We start from the raw sequence: 20,476 nt of genomic DNA on the forward strand, positions 1-20,476 counted from the left end.
TTGTGAGTGGGGAGTGGACAGGAATGCAGTTGGGAATCAAGAACCAGTTGGGTTCCCGGTGGACCCTTGTCCCTGTCCTCCAGACCATCCATGTGGGGAATTGCTCAGGGCATGGTTAGTTTTTCATGATGGCATTTATCATTCAGGTGGTGTGTGATGAAATAAGGCAGGCACCAAATTCACATCCTTATGAACTCTCTTTAATAGCACCCTCCTACTTTGGGGATTTTTAAAGCTAGCCTGAATTTGAATGAACCTTTGTGGATGATGTAAGAGGAGAGTTGATAAAAGGAGTATTAGATAGGCATTTGGGAGGGGAAAGGAGGTCTAGGGGCTCATGAGATTAGCCAGGGACACACAGAAAGTCAAAAGGAAAGCAGAGATCCTAGTGGACCCAGAATGTTCTAGAGGAGGACTAGCCTCTGTTAGGATTTGAAGTGGTCAGAACATCTTTTCAGCTTCCTTCATGGGACTTCCTCCTCTAGCCAGAATTTTCTTTTGTGACAGGTGTTGGTCAGACAAGTGTTTTTTGTTTTGTTTTGTTTTGGGTTTTTTTTGCAGTACGTGGGCCTCTCACTGTTGTGGCCTCTCCCGTTGCGGAGCACAGGCTCCGGATGCACAGGCTCAGCGGCCATGGCTCATGGGCCCAGCCGCTCCGCGGCATGTGGGATCTTCCCGAACCGGAGCACGAACCCGCGTCCCCTGCATCGGCAGGCGGACTCTTAACCACTGAGCCACCAGGGAAGCCCCAGACAAGTGTTTTTGTTTGTGGTTGGTGTCTTGGCATACAGCATGGCTCCTTGTCCTGGACAACGAGGAGGTCATTTTAGCAGCAGGCAGGGTAGCTCTGTGCACTGCAAAGGAATATCAGCTTCTAGGAGACTTGGTGGCTTTGGAGAAAAGCTCACAGTGGCAGAAATTAATTAGAAAGTAGAGTAGAACCGACTTCCAAAAGCTGGTATTATGTGGATCTGGATGTGCTGTGGGCCAAATGACAAAAAGGAAATGGAATGAGAAATGGTGTAAATGACTAAGAAGGACCCTGTTGGCAGGGGCACTGCTGTTGACCAGCTCCCCGAAGTGAATGTAGTTAGGTGTTTCCACTTTATCTTCCCCAAACTCTCTGAGGCAACAGTTTCATTAGGGTCTAAGACTTCTTCAGGAACCTCTTGGTCACCTATTGTTTATGATCAACAGCAATTTTTTCTTTCTTTCTTTCAAGATAAATTAATTTGGGGTGGTAGTGACTTCAGGCTGATTTTGACTCTTTGGCTATTGGTTTGAATTTTTTTTTGTTATTATTTTCACATCGACCAAAGCTAGAAAAGTTTCACTGAATCCCCCTGCAATATAAATGTTTCCTTTCATCGGGGAAGCCAACTATTTACAGCCATAACAAGGTTTACCCTGAATTGTATAATTGATACTGACTTCTGTGTCAGCAAAAAAAATGAAACAAAAGCTGATCATAGATGACGTTACCTAAATGACGGTACCTACGTGTGTCCTTCCTTTCACATTTGCTGTAATCTTGTTACGGCATTGTCCTATTACCTCAAATACTGTCATCTTTAAATGCTGTCAGATCATAACTGGATTGCCAAGGACAGAGGACAGGAATCAGCGAGAAGTCAATGGTGTTTCCCAGCACACCCCAGAGACGGGCTTCTTTCCCCTCGCATAGGTTGAATTCTTGGAGAAATTGTTTAGTTAAAATGATGACTCAGGTGTCTTTTACAGGCTTTGATGAAATAGCCAAGTTCACTCCTTGTGTTCCTAGACAGAAAGAAAGAAACAATCTCTTCCAACAGCCAATGAGACAGACTCTTCCAGGATAATGTTAATGTTTCTGCACAATGAGAATGCATTATAAATATTATTATTGTGTTTTTTTAAAACCAGCTCAAAAGTAATAGCAAAGAGAGGTCTCTATGTGAGAGTTGAACATCCAATTATTCTTTATAATGTTTCCCCAGATTTGGTTAGGGGACTCCATTTTAGAGATGGGAAAACTGAGTCATAAGACGCTTAGAGGTAGACATCATTGGACAGCTGGAGTCGGGAACATTCCTGTCTTATGTTTATGCCATATGTCCATGTTCCTCTCATATATTTAGACCCAATTCTTATCCAGATTTCTCATAAAGTGTTCATAAATTTCCAGTCTTCACTTTTCTGCAGCTTCCTTAGTTAGAATAGCTGATAGAGAAATGGCTGCATTGAAATTAATCCCCTTGCTTTTTGCATTCCGTTGCTCATAAATAAGGGAGTGAGAAACGGTTACTTTGAACGCCCTTATTAAGGCAGGTTTGGCTGCCAGAGAGTAGGGCAAACTGAAGGGGATGGGCTAAGACATCTTTTTCATGCCTCTTTTTTTTTTTTTTAACTTTGGCTTTTATAATGGTATAATTTAGTTTTTCCTTAATCTGATTCTGTATTCATTTTTTAATATATAATGTTGATTAGTATGTTCTATTATTTATAGCCCTCCAGAAGGATCCCAAGGGAAGGTAATCTCCATTTGAGAAGACGATTTCCCAATTTCCATACAGATGACGAAAAAGTCACTGCCCACTGCATGCCACCCACCCCTTGCCCCCTGCTGAGTTTTCTTCTTACCCTCTCAGTGTGGGGCATTGTGGGCCGCAGATACCCGAAAGCCTGACTGGAGATGCAACATGGGATGTGCTGACATTAACGCAAAAGGACTGCCTAATTGACTTGCAAAATATAGGTTAGGGAGTTTTATGGGATATCAAATTATCTTATTCTTTCTCTGATTAAAGACAAAACATTATATTAAGTAGATCATTGACATGGGTAAAAGGTTAGAACTTCGCACACTTAGAGGTGTAGCCTGGCTTTCCCCGTCCTGCCTGTGGCAGAGGCTCGTGGTGAGTAACTGATCGAAGGCGGGCAGATGCCCTGTTCGTAGAACTCTGAACTGTCTGAATAGTCAAGTTAGATTTATAGGAGGGACGTTTGCCTTAGCTTTGAATTTCCTGAGTCCTTTTAATTCTGATAGAATAGTAATCTTAAAATTAAATTTTAATTTGTTCTGATTCCATTTCTTTTAGCAGGGAAAGGGATGAATACCTGAAAGGGGGAATACAGGGTGAGAGCAGTGGCCAATTTTGAGAGATGAGTGGCTTCACAGCGTTTTGGGCAGAAATGCCACTCCGTGTAGGGGTGTGGTCATGTTGAGACTATGGGCTGCTTCTCTGTCATACCATGATGCCTTGGTCCACCACCTAATGCTTTTAATGATGCCTTGGTCAACAGTCTAATGCTATAAAGGCCTTCCTGAAAGACATTCCAGACCCAGTCGTGTTGTCGAGTTGGAGCTTCCACGTATCTGATAATAACCTACCAGCTAATCCATCATGCTGCCCACTTCCGTGCAAAATGTGTGTGTGTGAGTGTGCACATGAGCATGTGTGTGTAGTCTAAGCATAGCTTTCTTGAATTTCTCACTCACTTCAGTACTTAATGGTACATATGTCCATAAAGTGGACTTTGAGCATTTGGCCACTGCGTTCTCTCTCATTGTGTGGGAAGAAGGCACGGGTGCCCAACTGGAGGTGGGTCAAGGTGGGCTGGCAGAGCTGTGATTGATGTCTCCATTTGATGTGTAGGGGAGGGAGCGAGTCACAAGGCATTCTCTGCAAATGAGCCATGGTCCACCTGCAGAGCTGTAACCCTGAAAGCCCCAGGACTGACCTCCCCAGGAGGTCTTGACTTCCAGCAGCCTTTCAGTCTAATCCACTTCAGAATGGAGAACAGCTTGCCACTATCCTTTACTCTTGATCTGCTGACAAAGCAATGGTATTAGAAACTTGGGTAGGTATGGAAATAGATCCCTATATATACTAAACATCTTGTGTGTGTGTATGTGTGTGTGTGTGTGTGTGTGTGTGTGTGCGCGCGCACACGTGCACATGCATGTGTGAGCACATGTGGGTGTGTGGAAGGAGAGAACCAGAGCAGAGGGTCGGAGAAAGAAAGTAGGGAAAGTAACACTAAAATGTGCAGTTTCATTCCTCAACCTCCCGAAAATGGGGATCTGTTGTAGCAATATGTATTTCTAAGAGAAGACAAGGCCATCTATTGGGTGAAGGGGTTTGTCTGGGGGGACCTGGAATTGCTGTGTGACCTCAGGGAAATACTTGCCTTCTCTGGGTTGAGCTCAGCCCATTGTTCACAAGGGGCAGTGCTGGTATTTATAGACCATGTTTGACTGTCCCGAGTGAAAGACAGCTTCACTTCTCACCTCAGAATAGCAAGCGTTGTTTCTCATATCTAGGTTGCTGGGACAGTTTCCTAGGAACCTAATGTTCGGCAGCTTTGTGACGTTGGAGGGAGGGTTTTTCTTTTTAAATGACTTGATTGGTTTTTGCCACTTTTCACATTACTTCCCAGGTCTGGGGTTTGTCTTATTTTCCCTCACAGGCAGAATCTAAATGATCCTGGTTTTGTTCTGTTTTGTATTGGTTTTTTTCAGTTAGCTTAAAGGTACCAAGGGCTTTCCCGGGACTGGTGTCTGGAGGCCAACGGCCAAGCTGACAGCAGCATGATGTCGGTGGAAGCCTGGGGTTAGCTGCCCACTGTACCTGTTGAGGAGGCTGGCTTTGGGATTCTTGCTGGGGTTACCTTGCTCCACCCTGCCTGGTTGCTGTGACTTTAGCTCATTCTGGGTTTGTGTGAATTCATCAGTCTGACCTATGGCATCCCACCCCATTCCATCCCATTGCATTCCATAAGCCAGCAACTGCAAGACCAGGCTCCCAATACCCTCAGCTTCCTGCATTTGTGTGCAGGTCTGCTTAGGGAATTGGGCTTTGACCTTGAGATCAGTCCATTTGGGAACTATGGTGGGATAGTTGTTCTTCCGGGCTATCCCTTGTTGTTTGGGGGTGGGGGGGTGTGCACATAATTTTTATATTTCCTATTTTGATTCAAATACTGGTCTCTTTTTTTGGCCGAGTCTTAGGCAAATGCCACAGAGGGTTTCTTTTTGGCTTGAACCTGATGAGATTGAGATGAACTTGCTGAACGCAAATTTATGCACATGTGGTCATGGACAGATCACCACCTCTCCCTCCCCCCACCAGCACATAATGAGCTATTCCTAAGTAAGACTTCCTAAATTTTGTGGTGTCACCTTGCATGGTGATAAGTGCAGAAGACCTCAACCCCATATGCATTTTGGCTTGAGTTGTTAACCTTTCCTCCCTTCCTCCTCCTTTTCTCTCCCCCTACAAGGTCTTCCTTCCCTTAAGAAAAAACGTGTGAGCCATGCTGGGAGTATAGACTTGACCTCCACCTCACCAGGTGCAGCTGCTGACCAGCGCAAAAAAAAAATAGGAAATACGTATTTTTTTTAGGGGGTGGTTTCTGTTCCACAATCACTGCTGTTTCAATAAAAAGCAACCTGGTTTATCTGTAAAACCTACTTCCCTTTCTGGTGAGTGGTACCAGTTTGAATGGCAGAGGACTCCTTTGGAAGAGAAAAGGGAGGGGAGATAAGAGAAGGGAGATGTAGAAACAGAGGTGGAAAGGAGAAGAAAAATGGGAAGAGAGAAGGAAAGAGGGAGCGGGGGAAAGAGGAGTGACATTTGGGCTATTTTTAGCTGGACTCCAATGCAGATTTCATCAGGCTCATTGGCTGTGGGGAAACCGACTGTACGGTCAGTCACCGTGCCTGTAACTTACTGTGAAGCGGCTGTGGTGACTGAATTTTCTGACACTCCTGGAAGGAGAGCCTTACAACTGTCACAGGCGAAGCATCAGAGGCACGCGCTGTCGATAGTGACCTGCATTTGCAGAAACTCTGAGGGCTTTCTAATTAACGGAGGAGATCCAAATTAGAGGAAAGCTGTTCGACAAGCCCCCTCACATGCACTAAGTGTCATGGCGCAGATAATCATTACATCTAACAAGCTCCTGATTTTTAACAGAAGCTGTGAGATGAACTGTCCTATAACGGTTCAGTTTCAAGGGAAAAAAAAAAAAAGCACACCCTAGACCCCCGTCTGAAAAAGAAGAAGGAAAGAAGGAAGGGAATAAAGAAAGAACAAGAAGAAGAAAAGAAAATAGGGGAAAAAATAGGAAAAATGGGGGGGAAAATGAACAAGAGGTTCTCATGCTAGTGCTTTGGGCAAATGTTCAGACCCCATCCCTGAATTCTTGCCTTTGTCACTGGCTGGAACAATCAGATACATCTTCTGTTTTAGATTTTCCTTACTGTAATCTATGTCTGCTAATATGCCAGCTCGTTCATTTGATGTTTCCCGGAGACGAGCCTCCTCCGTGAGTTATTTCTGACCATCGCAGCATTCCACAGGGTCTGAATTGTTGAAAGCAGTGACCCAAACCATAACAACTTGAATATTACAATTGAAACGTGATGTAGACAACAGTTGATTTGGGGCTCAACCTTGGATGGAGAAACAGACTGGGGGCTGAAGGGGACCTCATCTGTCCCTGGAGACTTGCCTGAGATCCCTTGGGGATCTGTCTGAGCTCAGGCCTCCTGACCCCATCCAGGGCTCTGTGCACAGGGCAGGGGAATTTAAGTCCTGGTTTGAGTCATTGATTTAAACCAGCTTTCAAAGGCCTGTGTGGAGCCCATCATTTGCGTGCCTTCCTTTCTGGGTGTTCCCCTTGTCAAGACCATTTCTCTACATGGGACACACATCAGAGGGGGACAGGGCTGTAAACCTTGAGGGTTGGCTGACATCGTTCAGGAAGTGCAGTATTAAGAGCAGCACTTCTCTTGTCCCCGTTGATTCTCCCCAACTACCCATACTATCCTTGTAGTTATTCATGGGAAATAAAATAATATAAATCACGCTGCCTGATTCTTCTCAAACGGCTCACAAAGTAATCACAGGCTGAAATGCAGGTTTTCTTACCGTATCTCTGTCAGTAAATCAGATTTTGAGCATTTATCAGCAAAAGTTAGATTTAAGCATCATTCCTGTAATGTTTGAAAGAAAGAAGATTTGTTTTGGTAGGGACTCTGCCAATCAGTGAGCTTCCAGCTTGACTCTGCTATCAATTATTGCTGCAATTATTTGTCTAGTTGGATATTTAAAATGTCATCAGAAAGAGATGATTACATATTACAGAAAGCAAGGCACTGTATAATCAGATGAACTGAATCCAGTAAAATGTAGTGTGGTACCAACCTGTCCTTCAAAGTAGAATTCTTGAGCTACCACCTAAGCAGCAGCCTTCTGCCCGGTTTTTAGGAAGCTGATCTTAACCTTGGGCTGCAGCGTGTTGCTGAGGTCGGGTGATACTCAATTATGGGAAACTTTCCAAGTCTGAAAATGGAATTGCTCCTTCAGATACATGAGAAGTGCATTTTGGTTATCTCATTCAATTCATCTGCAAATCTATAAATAAGATGTCCCTCTATTCTTCTTGCTTCCTGTGGATTTAAATGCCAAATCCTGATTTGTGGCAAAGTTGTCACATGTCCCTTTTCCCACTCTCTCTGCCTGGTGCCCAGGATCTAAGCAGTGGCAGTAGAAATTACAACTGTTTGGAGGCCAAGAAAAATCTCCATTTCTCGCTTTTCTCCAATTCCGGGTATTCTCGGCCCTGCTCCATCCACCAGCCTTTCCCCCCCCACACACCTCCTCCAGCACACACCCTCCTTCTGTCCGCACCACCAACAGGAAACAAATACAGCTCCAATTTTTTTTTTTTATGGAGGAAAAGAAACCACAACCTGAACAAAAACTCCAGCCAAACCTAACTCTCTACAAAGAGCGATCCCAAATGTTCTAAACGTATAGAAATCCCCCCTTTAACAGGTCTGCCCCCCTCTCTGGGCATCAGGAGTGCCCCAGAAGAACAGGATGTTAGATCTGAAAGTGATAGCCAAGCCCTCAGCCGGGAAACAGTCCATCCCCATTCTTTTATTTATTTATTTATTTATTTATTTATTTATTTATTTATTTATTTATTTATTTATTTTGCGGTACGCGGGCTTCTCTCTGCTGTGGCCTCTCCCGTTGCGGAGCATAGGCTCCGGGCGCGCAGGCTCAGCGGCCATGGCTCACGAGTCCAGCCGCTCCGCGGCATGTGGGATCTTCCCGGACCGGGGCACGAACCCGTGTCCCCTGCATCGGCAGGTGGACTCTCAACCACTGCGCCACCAGGGAAGCCCCATCCCCATTCTTTTGACACCAAGATTAGAACTGACGGGAGGTTCTGGAGATGTTTTCTGTATCTAAGGTGGGTTTCATGAATTTGAGAATTTTCTGTGGGGCTTTCCCCAATTCACTTTCCAGAGATCATGCTTAGCTCTTATGCTTCCAGAACACCACGATGATCAAAAGACTTTCCCACCATAACATAAAATTTGGGGGTGGGGAATCTGTTAGAAAATTAATCTCATCTGTGGGGCAGGGATGGGGGAGAGGGGGTGGAAGAAGACCTTTTAAAACACAGGAGCCCTGGGTTGTGTGTGCGCTGGAGCATGTGGGAGAGAGAAAGGTGTAGAGGGTGGAGCACCCAAAAAATGACTTAAAAAAAGAGAAACTCATTGAAATGGAGGAAAAAATATTGTCTCTGCTGCAGTTACCTCCTGTCACCTTTGTCCCTCTGCTCCTTCACCAGCTGTGCTCAAGGACATTCACGTCTTGCCTGGGTTTCCCTGCCAGGCCCTGCAGCTTGGGGTGATCCGGGTCAGCTGACCACACTGCCCTACTGGGGGGCAGAAATTGCTTTGAGCCTTGAAAGCAGGTTATATGCTTGTGATGGGTGGGGTGTGTGTGTGAAGACCACAAAACAAGAGGAGTGAAGGACCAAGTTTAGCTCTTAGGAAGCAGACAGGAGGCCCAGGGTTCTGAATGTTTTTGCTTTTCCTGGGATCCCTGCCTCATTTTAGTTTTCCGGGTGTACGTGTTTCTCTCATGTTCTCCGGCGCATCCCAAACAGAGGCAGGGGCTGGGCTTATGCCTGGAGCTCTGGCTGGGCAGGGACATGCCAGTCGTTTGGCTGGGAAGCCCCAGCCAGCACTCCAGGGTTTTGCACTCTCTTCTCTGGGCCTCCACGGGGCTATGCCAGGATCTGGTGCAACTTGGGCCATGAGCTGTGGGGCTGCTGCAGGCGTTCTCCTGCATTGGAGGCAGGGAGGCAGATGAGGTCATCCAGACAGCCTTCCAAGGCTAGCCTTATTTAGTGGAGCAAAACTATGTGTTCTAAATAGGATTGCTTGAACTGCAGGACTTCACACTGTTCTTTCTCTCGGGGCAGAAAGATAGGGGTGTAGGTGGGGAATGAGAATAGAGAAAAGTGTGGGAGATTACTAAAAAAAAAAAAAAAAAAATTGAGAGAGGGAGAGGAAAGGGACCCAAACTAGGTAATTGGGACCAATACATCAGAAGTCTTAAGGAAATTTGACATCTATGTAACTCTTCTAACTGTATAATTACACAGCATTTGGAAAGTGAATTATTAACTTGATTGTCCATAACGACCATTGAGTAAATATACAATCACAGGTTGTCAAAATTATACAGTGAACCGATGGGCCTGCAGCCACTTTCAAGGGACTGTAATCATCTCCCGGGTCAAGGCTGACCTGGAGGCTCCTTGCTTAGTGAATCATTTACGGGAGAGACCTCAGCGACTCCGGGAAGGCAAGGTTCCCCTGGTCCCTGCCGGGTCCTTGGCAGCTCCTTCCAGCCAGGTCATTTAGAATCGCCCTCCGGGAAGACAAGTTCACTGAACAGCACTTGATTTACGAGTATCGATTAAGGGGCTCTTCTTTGCCCCGAATGGTGCCAGGCGATGAGAGGTGGACAGCACGCTGTTGCTTCTCAGAAGGCTTGGACTTTAGTTGGGACCAGTGGTGGTGGATACATAATGATCGCGTGGAGTCCTGGACCCAAACATAGTGTAAGGCTGGGGACCAGGCGTGGGATAGCCTTCACTGGCCTCGCCTTTGTCTAACCAGGGGCCTTGGTGCCCCTCGCCCCCTGAGCCAAGATGCTCCCGCCCTGGGTGCAGGCGGGCACGTAATCTCAGTGGGGCCTCCTCCCGGGGAAGTCCGCAGCCTGCTCCACACTGGAGGAGCGGCCGTGTCAGCCAAGAGCCGCAGGCCATAAATGCAAAGTATGGTTTAACAAAAGCAGCTTTTGAGTGAGAAAGCTGAGTGGAGTTGTCCCAACCTGTCAACTTCAGATTTCTTTCCTCCTCCCCATAAATCAAAAAACGGTTGGTGGAAGGGAGGGACAGAAGCGTTTCATTTTCAGATTTTGTAAGAAAATAAAATCAAATCAAAAGAACCTGTCCCACGCTGATACCTTACATGCCAGGTTTGAGCCCGAGGCAAATTCTTGTGGCCATGTAATAAGCCTCTTTAAAATGGTGACAGACCCTTGACTCTGCCTTGAATTACACTGATAGAAGACATTTTATTGCGTTAGAGCCAGGGCAGGAGTACAGGATGGTTCTTGCCTGGTCGGCCTCTTTGAACACACCCGCCCTGCTGTCCACACTCCCACCACCTGACAGGGCTGGGCCGTGATGGTGGCGGAGATCTGTGGGCCGGTGACAGAGGGGGCTTTCTACCCAGCAGTGGAAAGTTGAGGCTCTGGAAGCAAAAGGATTTCAGCCTGAGGGGCCTGTTAGGGAGAGGGGAGTGTCTCTGTTCCTAGTGGACCTGGGAGACCGTGACACGGGCGGCTCCGGGTCAGTCTCATGGCTGGTGCTGCATGGAAATAGAGTATAGCTGAGGCCTCATTGCCCAGGCAGTCTTAGATTCAAAACAGGAAATGATACTGGGGACTCCCCTGTGTGTGTGTGGGGGGGGGGCGGAGGAGGGCCCTTGATGTCCATGGAGACGGGAAAGGGGACGGTGGCCTCAGGGTCCAAAGAGGCCAGGTCTCCACAAGCTGAGTTCCCAAGTGGACCTGGCCAGGGGGCGGAAGGGATGGTGTGTTCTTGGTTTGAGGAGCTTGGAGGAGGCTGATAACTTTGGGTGTTGCCCCCGTTGTATCAACGGAACTAGTAAGCCCGAGCACGGCCAGCAGCACCCACCCTGAGGCTGGACTGGGGCCCCTCGGATGGCTGCCGATGATACACGTGCGCATGTCCATTTTTATTCAGGAAATTCTTTCCAATTTGGTCAGTGGGATAAATGAAGGATTCGGAATTGGGTAAAAAGCCAGGAAAATATCTCTGAAGCCAAGAAAATAGGCCACCAGTCAGTAGGCTGTGTCTGCCTCGCCTTTGTTCTGTAGGGCTGTCAGAGAGGTTGGGTCTGAGGCCAGGGCTCGGAGGAGGAAGGTGCTGAGGGACTGAGCAGATGGTAGCAGAAGCTGGAGGAGCGTGTGGGCGGGCAGAGGCCTGTTTCTGAAAGAAGGACTCTCTGCCATGGGACGAGGCCTGGCCTCGAAGCCCCAGAACCCTCCTTGATTCAATCTCACCTCAGGCAAGAGGGCAGCCTAGTTTTGTTCCTGAAGAAATGTCAGAGCCTGACCTGCTAGACCATTTTTTTTTTTTTAAGTTTGTAGAGCTTTGAAGCCTTAAATTAGTTCTCATAATTTCTGAGCAGTTCTGTATTAACCACAGGACATAATAGGTTTTAATTCTGGAGAATGGCCAGTTCTGGTTCTAAGAATCTCTTGGCCAAGATTGTCACAGAACATTAGGCCCATAGAGTGTGCCTTCCCCATTTCCCTGGACACGCACACCCTATTTTATCATCCCAGGAAGGCAAGTGATTGCCTGCAAGTGTCTGTAAGACTAGTGCCCGGACACTCTGCCTCACCCCACCTGGAGGTGGGGTGAGTGAGGTGAGTGAGTGGTGATGAGGGGCAAAGGTTGGTCCCCAAGTCAGTGGACAGGACTCTGAGTTCCAGCTCTGCTCTCACTGCCTGCAGCAGGGTGCCTCTGAGATCTTCTGTCACCTGGGGAGGTGAGGATAACACCTTCCCTCATCCCACAGGATTACTGTGGGGTCAGAATGTGAGGAGAAGGCTTTGGGAAGAAGATAAAACCCTCCACAGCGGCCACAACATACTTTCTCAAAAAGGGCCAGGCTTGGAGGCTACCCGTGCTTCTGGGCCCGTTTCCTTTAAAGGTTGCACACATCAGTCCTGGAAGATAAAACCAGAAAACTCTCCAGCTCTCTGGGCCTGCTCACATCTACCAACCATGCCTCTCCCCTCCAGCAGCATCACTGCCCACATCCCACAAACGTCCTCCTCTGCAAGGCCCAGGGACACCTGAAAATAACAGGGGTCTTCTTATAAGTGCCAAGCTTGGTTTTCTTAAACTTATTCTGGTATTTTCTTAGACTGATGAAAATGGAGATAGGGAGGCAATAAATTACGTTTGGTAGTTGACACAGATAAAAAGGCTCGGGGTGGCCTCTTCAGAGGAATTTGGGAGTTGCATGTTCTGCTTGCTTTGATAGAGAAGTCCTTCTCTGCCCTGGCTGGTGTTATCAGAATTAAACTTTTGCTGAGCAAATGGTCAGTCTCACTGGATCCACCTTTACAGCCCAAAGGCCTTCCTCCCCTCAGTTGAAAATGCTCGTTCCCTCAGACATCGAATCCTTAAATCATGGGGAACACACGTGTAGTTTTCAAGGCTTTCCAGGTGCTGGGGCTATGATTTTCCATCCTTTTCTTCCTTTCGCTGTGCGGTGAGTGGGGTCTGCGAATACATTTGCGTGAGACTGGATGATTTGGGCAAAAGAAACACGTTCAGGACTTCACCTTCTTTCATTCCTCACCCCTTCTTCTAACCACTGCAGTTGAGCCCCACTTTAAGAAAGCCCAATACACACCAAATCTCATCAATGGAAACTGATAAATTAGAGGGTGATTTTTCACATTACAGAAAGATTGTTAACTTTTCAAAAGGTTTCCCCGCAGGGTTCCTTTAAATAGTGAGCTCCCCCACTGAATTTAAAGTGTTTGTTTACAGATCATTAACTACTTGACGGAGAGGTTGGGGAGGGGGTGGAGGAAGAAGCACTTAAAAGGTAAAAGTGTCAGAAGCCCTGCCAATCTGGAAGGGTGATGAAACATCCCTGAAATTACCTCTGTTAGCAAATGTGATTCAGTTTACAGAAATTCAGTTGACACATGGCTTTCCAGGAACCCTTCAGGTTGGCTGGGGCAGGGACCACAGGACGCTGGGGCCTTGCCTCTCTGGTTTCGGGCGGCTGGGAGAGGATTCTGGCTTTTCTTAGAGTCCTGTGCGTGCCCTCATGTGCAGTGGGTACCAGGCTCTGACATGAGGCCGAGCTTTGCCACTGGCCTTCGGGCACGGGCAACAGAGACCTTTCCCCTTGACGTTTAGCCTGAGCTTGTGGGAAGTTTCTTCCTGGTTCTCTCTGACCTTCAGTCTCTGTGGCTCAGGACTCACCTAGGTTTCCTGCTTGAAACTTAGACAGGTAAGCTTTGCGCGACTGTGCCCCAGGAGGTTGAAAACCACCACCAGGCCTACTCTCTGAGTCTAAGAAGTAGCCTGGGGACCAGACCCAGCCCACAGAGGCCTGTAGGTTTTTTTCTCATCCCTGCAAGTTCATAAGGGGCATAGGCCCATCCTGGCCAGCTTCTAGGATGGCCCATAGTAGGTCTCTTAACTGCTTCCAAGACTCCTGCCCTTGATCTGGTCTCAAGGAGACTCAAGACTGGCCTGGGAGAAAGAACTCATCCATCTTAATCCAGTCTTCTCTTTTTAAAGATGGGAAAACTTAGGGCCAGAAAGGGGAAGGGATTTACTCAAAGTCATGCTTAGCCGGGAATGGCAGAGTTGGGATTGAAGAACTTAAATTCCTGATTTTGTTCTAGCAGCTCTCTCCAGAGGAATGAGTCCCTAACATCCTGAAGGAAGAAAGGAATCCGGAGAGAGTTTCAGTGGGACCCATGAAGGAATAGATTGGGCAAGCCCTCTTTAAAAGTAGTTCCCCAGTTCCCCCAAATAACCTGAAAAATAACCTCAGGTAGAAGCAAGCCTGCGCCCACACATGTGCACTCCCTCACACCCCACCACACACAAACAAAGTCCTCCAATGAGGACTCAGAGCGGGAGTAAGGTTACCCCCGCCCTTCCCGTGGCTCTGAAGAGAAGAAAGGGGGGAAATTTGGAGGGAAGGTCAAGGTGATGATTGAAGAGACACAGAGAAGTATAGGAAAATCTCCACCTTTCTTGCACAGTCATTTGTTGAAGATGTGTCAGCAAGTACAAGCCCATGTGAAACTGGCAGTACTACATCTGAAATAGATTATTTAAACCGGGGAGGCAGGGTTGCAGGAAGAACATGGCTATCAACACTTGTTTGTCTGACTCAGAGGAATAGAACACAGTGAATTCTGCCTTGGTAGACCACTCACCACTCATCAGGGGGCAAAACAATCAGGGTGGGGGGAAACAAAACAGGACAGATGACCTTTCATAGTTTCACCAGCGTCCACGTGGCTGCATCCATTATTGTAAGAAAATGTGGTGTTTGAAAATAAGAAGTTGTGGAAGGTGAATCCTTCACAAAAGCCCTCAGAGGGTTTATTTAGATGACCATATCCTCTGTTATCAACAGGATGGATTGGTGAGTAATATTTTGATTTAAATGTACTACCTGTTGGGCCCCATTTGCTCTGGGTACACCTCGAGCTTTGCTTCTCTTGGGGCATCAATACCTGCTTTTTTCTTTTGTCTAGAAAGTCCTTCCTCTTGGCTCTCCAGGTCCAGTTCCTAAGTTCCCTTTTGCCTAAAGCCACTCTCCTCCCTTACAAATGGAAGTTATTTGTGTCTTTTGAATTTCCGTTCAGTTTATCTGTGCCTCTCTTATGACACACTTTTTACTTTGGAGCAGAGCGATTCCTTTCCAGGCTTATCTTCTCTACTAGATGGAGGTTCCTGTAGGGAAGTCTGTGTCTGACTTTTCTTTGCGTTGCCCACAGAGGTAGTCCATTGCTTGGGGCAGTATAATCGTTCACTGAGTTCGGGCACTCAGTAAATAGTTGTTGAATGAATGCGTGAAAGAATGAATGAATGGAATTTATCCTGGGTACACTCGTCTTGCAGAGTGAGGTACACAGTTAAACAAAGGAAAAAAAAAAAGACTGTCCTAAAACAATTTGTCTTCTTATGAGCTGCCCTTCCAGTCTCCTCGAGAAGTTCCACCATTCTAAGGCAAGAGCTTAAAATGTAATAAAAATTTATCTAATTCATGATCAAGTGAAAATACTTAGGGCCCAGAGCCAAAAAATATTATTGGAATGAACTTTTTTCAACACCCTAAATTTAACCAGTTGGAATTCTTTTTTTTTAAGTACCATCCTATTCAACCTTTTGAAATGAAGGATTTGCCTTTTAGTGGGAAATCTGCATTTCAACACAAAGATGGAACACAATGTCTTTGGCTTACTTATTCTTCAGAAAAGCAAGTTCCTTTTTTTTTGAATTATATGCTTTGCTTATGTTAAAGACACAGATTGCAGAAAATTTTGTTTAGGCCTGACAGATTGGTGGCTTTCATTTTTTGCATTTTTATAGATAAAGGGGCATGAAAGATGTCATCTCTCCTCCTCACTCATAGAGTGGATGCCTAGGGTGAGAACTCTTAAAAGGTGAAATTAGTAATGTGTTGTTAGATAATCAAGGCTCTGAGGTGATAGGCTTGGTCAAAAAAGTTTTTCAATGAGTGGTTGATGAGATGAAAGTCATTGGTGAAGTCTCTACGAATATAAGGACCATAAACAAGTTTCAGCAAAGAAATTCTATAGTGTGATGTCTGAAGAATTCTTGCTTGCTTTGTATATACAGAGCATCACGATTCCGTAAAATCTTAGCTAGTGAAAAAGCATAGTGATGGGGAAAACACACATGTAAATGCTCATTTCTAGAACAAAAGGGAATACGATTTTGACAATATCAGAAGGTTAATTAAGAAGTCTGTGAGCAGTGATAAAGCTGGCACATCTTCAGTTCAGATTGACACAACTCAAGACACAGGCATTGCTCATGTTGGCTCTATAATACTCTAAAAAGTCACAGGATCTGAGAGATGGGGGCTGGTATCTGCCTTAAATGGAGGGTCAGGAGCTAGAAGGAGATTTAGTGGATTTGCTTTCCAGTTAGATATAGAAGCCTCTATCCTAGACTAGCTGCACTGTAGTTATTTTTGTGATTTAGATCCAGTAATATTGATAGAACGGGAATTGGTTCGTTCAGGGAACTTTACAAACTTTCGGGATGCATTTTAAGTGTAGTCTGTAAGTTGGCTACTGGCTGAGGGCAGGGAGGGGACTTGAGAATGTTGGAACTAGAAGGGGCGGTAAGTGTCCTTTATTTTGGCCTGTCACCAATATAGAGATCCCTCCCCATCATAGTGGGTTGTCATCTTCTCTTTTTTTGAAGACGCAAGGTGAGTGGGAGGTCACGCTTCACAGGGTAACCCTTCCTCTTGGGGATGGCTCTACTTCTTTGGTGCCCCATCTTGCTGGGAAAATAGGGAAGTTATCTAGAAACATATGGTTAAGAAAAGAAATACATAAATGCACATATACGTTTTCGTAAACGGCGAACATCTATACGTGTATCTACTCCTCTAGAGAGGCCTGGGTTTTTAATTCCTATAAAAGTCAGCACCCGGAGCAGTCATTCAGTGTTTTGGAAATAATGCCTTGCGCTCAGCTGTTTCAGCACATTTGTAGATCAGTGGTATTACTTGTTGATTGGTAGACAGTGATGTGGCTATATGACACACCTAGTGATTAGTTTCAGAAACAAATAACAGGTCAGTAGTAAAGGAAGCTTTGAGATGTTCTTGGGGTAACCTAAAACTTGATTTAGTGATCTTCAATTCCAGGGACATCCCACCTGGTTTATAGAGCTCTGTGTCAAAAGTCGGTCCCGATGCATATAGAAATCTAAAGTGACCGATGCATAACATTCAATCAAAACCATTCCCAATTTGTGGCAGATTTTTTAATGAGACCTGAAAAATAAGATTCATTATTTGTTACTCAGCCATAAGGAAACATGGCAACCTAATAATACATAAGGCATTTCTGAGGCCCTAAAGTGGGAATGCTGGGTCTGGAGAGACTTTTATGAAACAGAACAGGTTAAAATGCTTTTCACCAGAGGAGTACAAGGCATTTGAAAAGATTAATTCAGAGGAGGGCAACACACTGGAGAGTCCAGAAAGGGAAACAGGAGTCCAGTGCTTACTGCATCCGTGCGGCGTGCCATAGCTGCATTTGCAAACATTTCCGCATTCATGGAAGCAGTGAGGACACCATCTGCCTGACATAAGCTGGTTTGGATGTTATGCAAAGAGCGTTCCCTATTTGAGTCTGGGCCTGTTCCGTGTCCTGGTCAGTGAGGGAGGGTGGAACCTTGGATTCCACATGGAGGGATCCTTAGGAATTTCCCAGGCTTGCTCTGGTCCTAAAGGAGGTGAGTCCCAGACAGAAGGGATGAGAGCCTTATAGCCAGGGGATCTCTGGCTGCCAGGAGAACATCAAAGCTTCCAGCTTCCATTCCTCCCCTCATGCTAAGACAGCCCTTATGAAACTGGATTGTGCGTACGAATCACCTGGAGTGCTTGCTAAACATAGATTCTTATACTCTACATCCACTTCCCCAATCCCAGTGTTTGATTCAGTAATTCTGAGGAAGGACCTGAGACATTGCATTTCCAACAAGCTCCCAGGTGATGCTGATGCTGGGCCTGGGTCTACACTTTGAGAACCACTGCCCTGAGAGAACCACCAAGGAAATAAAGAGAGCATAGCTGGACCGCCCACTTCCCTGCCAGCCACCGGAGCCCACCTCTCCCTCAGTCAAGGAGAACGAAATGCAGGTGGGAGGAGAAGAGGCCCTCAGTCAAGGGCAGCCTGGGAAGGCAGAGCTGCTGGTTGAGGGTGATGCTTAGAAGCATTAATTGTGAGACTCTATTCTGCCTAAACTGTGATGGAATAATTGAAAGCATCATAGCAAGAAGTTAAACCCTAGGGAAGCTATTAACAATTCAGCATTTCCAGTTCCTGTGGGAATGTTGATTCTACTTACCAATGAGAACGTGTTCAGAGATGTGTTTGGCGGGAGAGGCTGCAGAATCAGCTGGGGTCCCCATTGTCTTTGGTTTGACACTCTTCATGGAGGAAGAGAAATGCAAGTATGAGTCTCTCTCACGAAGACAGTGTCAGTAGCTTGTTAGGCTGATAGGAATGGTTTGTTTCTCTTCAGCTGGCTGATTCTGCAGGGGAAGCAGAAGTAGAGGATGAAAACAGTGGGGGGTGAGGCAAGGTGCAGGAAGTAGATCGGGTGTTTTCCAATTTTGAAACCAAGTCAGTTCATTTGGACCTTTTGAAAGGTCCACTCAGCACCTCTGGGCTGGACTCTTCCCCAAGAGAGGTTGTTCCTCCGAATGGGTCAAGAGAAAGAGATCCCTTCTCACCGGTACTTCTTGAGCAGTGCAGACCAGGGTGGGAACGACAGAGGGGAGGAGAGAGATGGATGTCCCAGAAAAGAGCACTGGATTGGGGAGTCAGTGCTGTTCTTCACTTTTGTGGTTAACCATCATTATAGCTGTGAGCCAGTCACTTAATTTCTCAAAGCCTCAGTTTCCCCACCTGTAAAATGAAGGCATTAGACTTGATGATCTCTAAGGTTTTTTACAACTCAAAACCAAACCCCAAACCAAATAATGGGGGCAGATACTCAGACACTCTCCTTGATGAGCCCTCACGTCGCCTTGTGGCCTAGTGCTGTGGGGAACTGGGCCAGGCTGCTACCCCCAGAAACTCAGCTTGCTCTAGGCCAATGGGTTAGTAGATGAGTTTGCCAACAGGAGATGCATGCAAGTGGTCAGGCCTGGACCAGGTTAACGGTTCTCCCATTGCTTGCTGGGGGTCTATCTGAGGCACCTCAGGGTCTTCCCAGAGTAAGTGGCAGGGAATATGAAATGAGTCTTTCCCAGTGTGAGGGTCCAAGTACCTTGTTGCTTTTCTGCTGGGGTCACAGTACTCTGTTGCATGGGTCTCCTAAGAAACAGACTTCAGTCTTGGCGACAAACAAACTTATTAAATAGCTGAGGCAAGAACAAGTGCAAAAATGGATTCTCAGATTTCTCATTGAAAACCACTCTGACTAAATCTGTAGTTAATGTTACCCTTGCCTCTCAATTCATAGAACGTAAGCCGCTAGTGAAGACGTGCTTGCTTTTTAAGTCTAGTCTTCCTGCTTTTGCGGGTTCATTTTGTGGCATTTGTTTTGTTTGGGGTCAGGGAGGAGGACAGGCCTCTGTAGATGGTCTCGGGCTAGGCGGAGCCTTCGTGGCAGCCTCCCTGGACAGGCCCAGTAACGACAGATTTATGCCTCTGTGTAAGAGCTTCCACGAGCAACACGCCATTGTTACCCACCAGGCTCCTCATGAAAGGGAACCTTGTGCTGACTGCCCTGGCTGTTCTTGGCAGCATGATCTATAGAAGGAGAACAGGATGTATTTTACACTTGAGACCTGCTATCCTAGAGTATAACAACAACTCTTCTAAGTGCTCTTAATATTAAGCTAATGGAAAACATACTCTGTTTACTCACCATCAAAGTCTGTTTTTCTTCTCTCCCGCCTCCCCCAATCATCACAAACTCCAAGCCTCTAGGACACACGGAGTGTCCCTGCTCCATCTCTCCTCCACTCTGTCTCAAGGTTGACCTCTCCATGCTTGGTTAGCTCAAGGTGGACTTGGAAAAGCTAGGAACTCACCACATAAACCATACAATCCCCAGGTTGCCCAAACCAAATATTTCCTTTCTCGGAAAAATCTCACAAGAATGGCTTGATTTACAGCTAGATTTATGTTTATCAGTGTGAGAAGTCATTTTTCCTCACCAGAGTGCAACCCAGTGCAGTAGAATAGAGAAGGTGGGCCACGTTTTTCAGGGTGTTGCTATTTTTGGAAAGCTGCTTCGCTCCTTGTCATTGAACGGTAGGATTCCTTACCCTTAACGTGAGGACTTGGCCAAAGTTATCTTAACCCCAGAAGTCTAATCTTTATTGCCCACCGCTTCGTGCTGTAAGAAGCCATGTCTACGTGGGGTACTCCGTGGATAGAATTCCAGGTCCTGAGATGCCCAAGGTTTCCCTATCACTGAAGGTGCTGTCATAAAGACAGAATGGGAAGAGTGGGACAGGAAAGGCCGAGTGGGACTCTGTTCTAGAAGAAAAGATTCACAAATCTACTCATTTCCTGTTACCGTATTGTTTTTTGCTTGAGCTTGTCTATAAGTAAAGTAAATGTATGCATGTAAACCAGCCTTGCAGATAAATCCCCCCATTCTACCAGGCTGCCAGTCATATCACCAATTTCCCCCTTGCTATTTACACATCTCTTATTGAAAGACAATAATCAGACAATAACAAACAAACAAATGAACCAAAGAACCCCCGCCCCCCCTGCTGCCCCATACCTAAAACAAACCCCCTTCCCTT

At 46.3% G+C, this 20,476-nt stretch overlaps 1 protein-coding gene across 9 annotated transcripts in view; it reads left to right on the forward strand.

Annotated features, from left to right (window-relative positions):
• The window catches only part of BCL11A (BCL11 transcription factor A), a 99,370-nt gene that overhangs the window by 63,079 nt on the left and 15,815 nt on the right, over positions 1-20,476 (forward strand). The window lies entirely within an intron of this gene.

The sequence above is a fragment of the Pseudorca crassidens genome, chromosome 14, assembly GCF_039906515.1.
Source record: "Pseudorca crassidens isolate mPseCra1 chromosome 14, mPseCra1.hap1, whole genome shotgun sequence".
Classification (NCBI taxonomy): Eukaryota; Metazoa; Chordata; class Mammalia; order Artiodactyla; family Delphinidae; genus Pseudorca; species Pseudorca crassidens.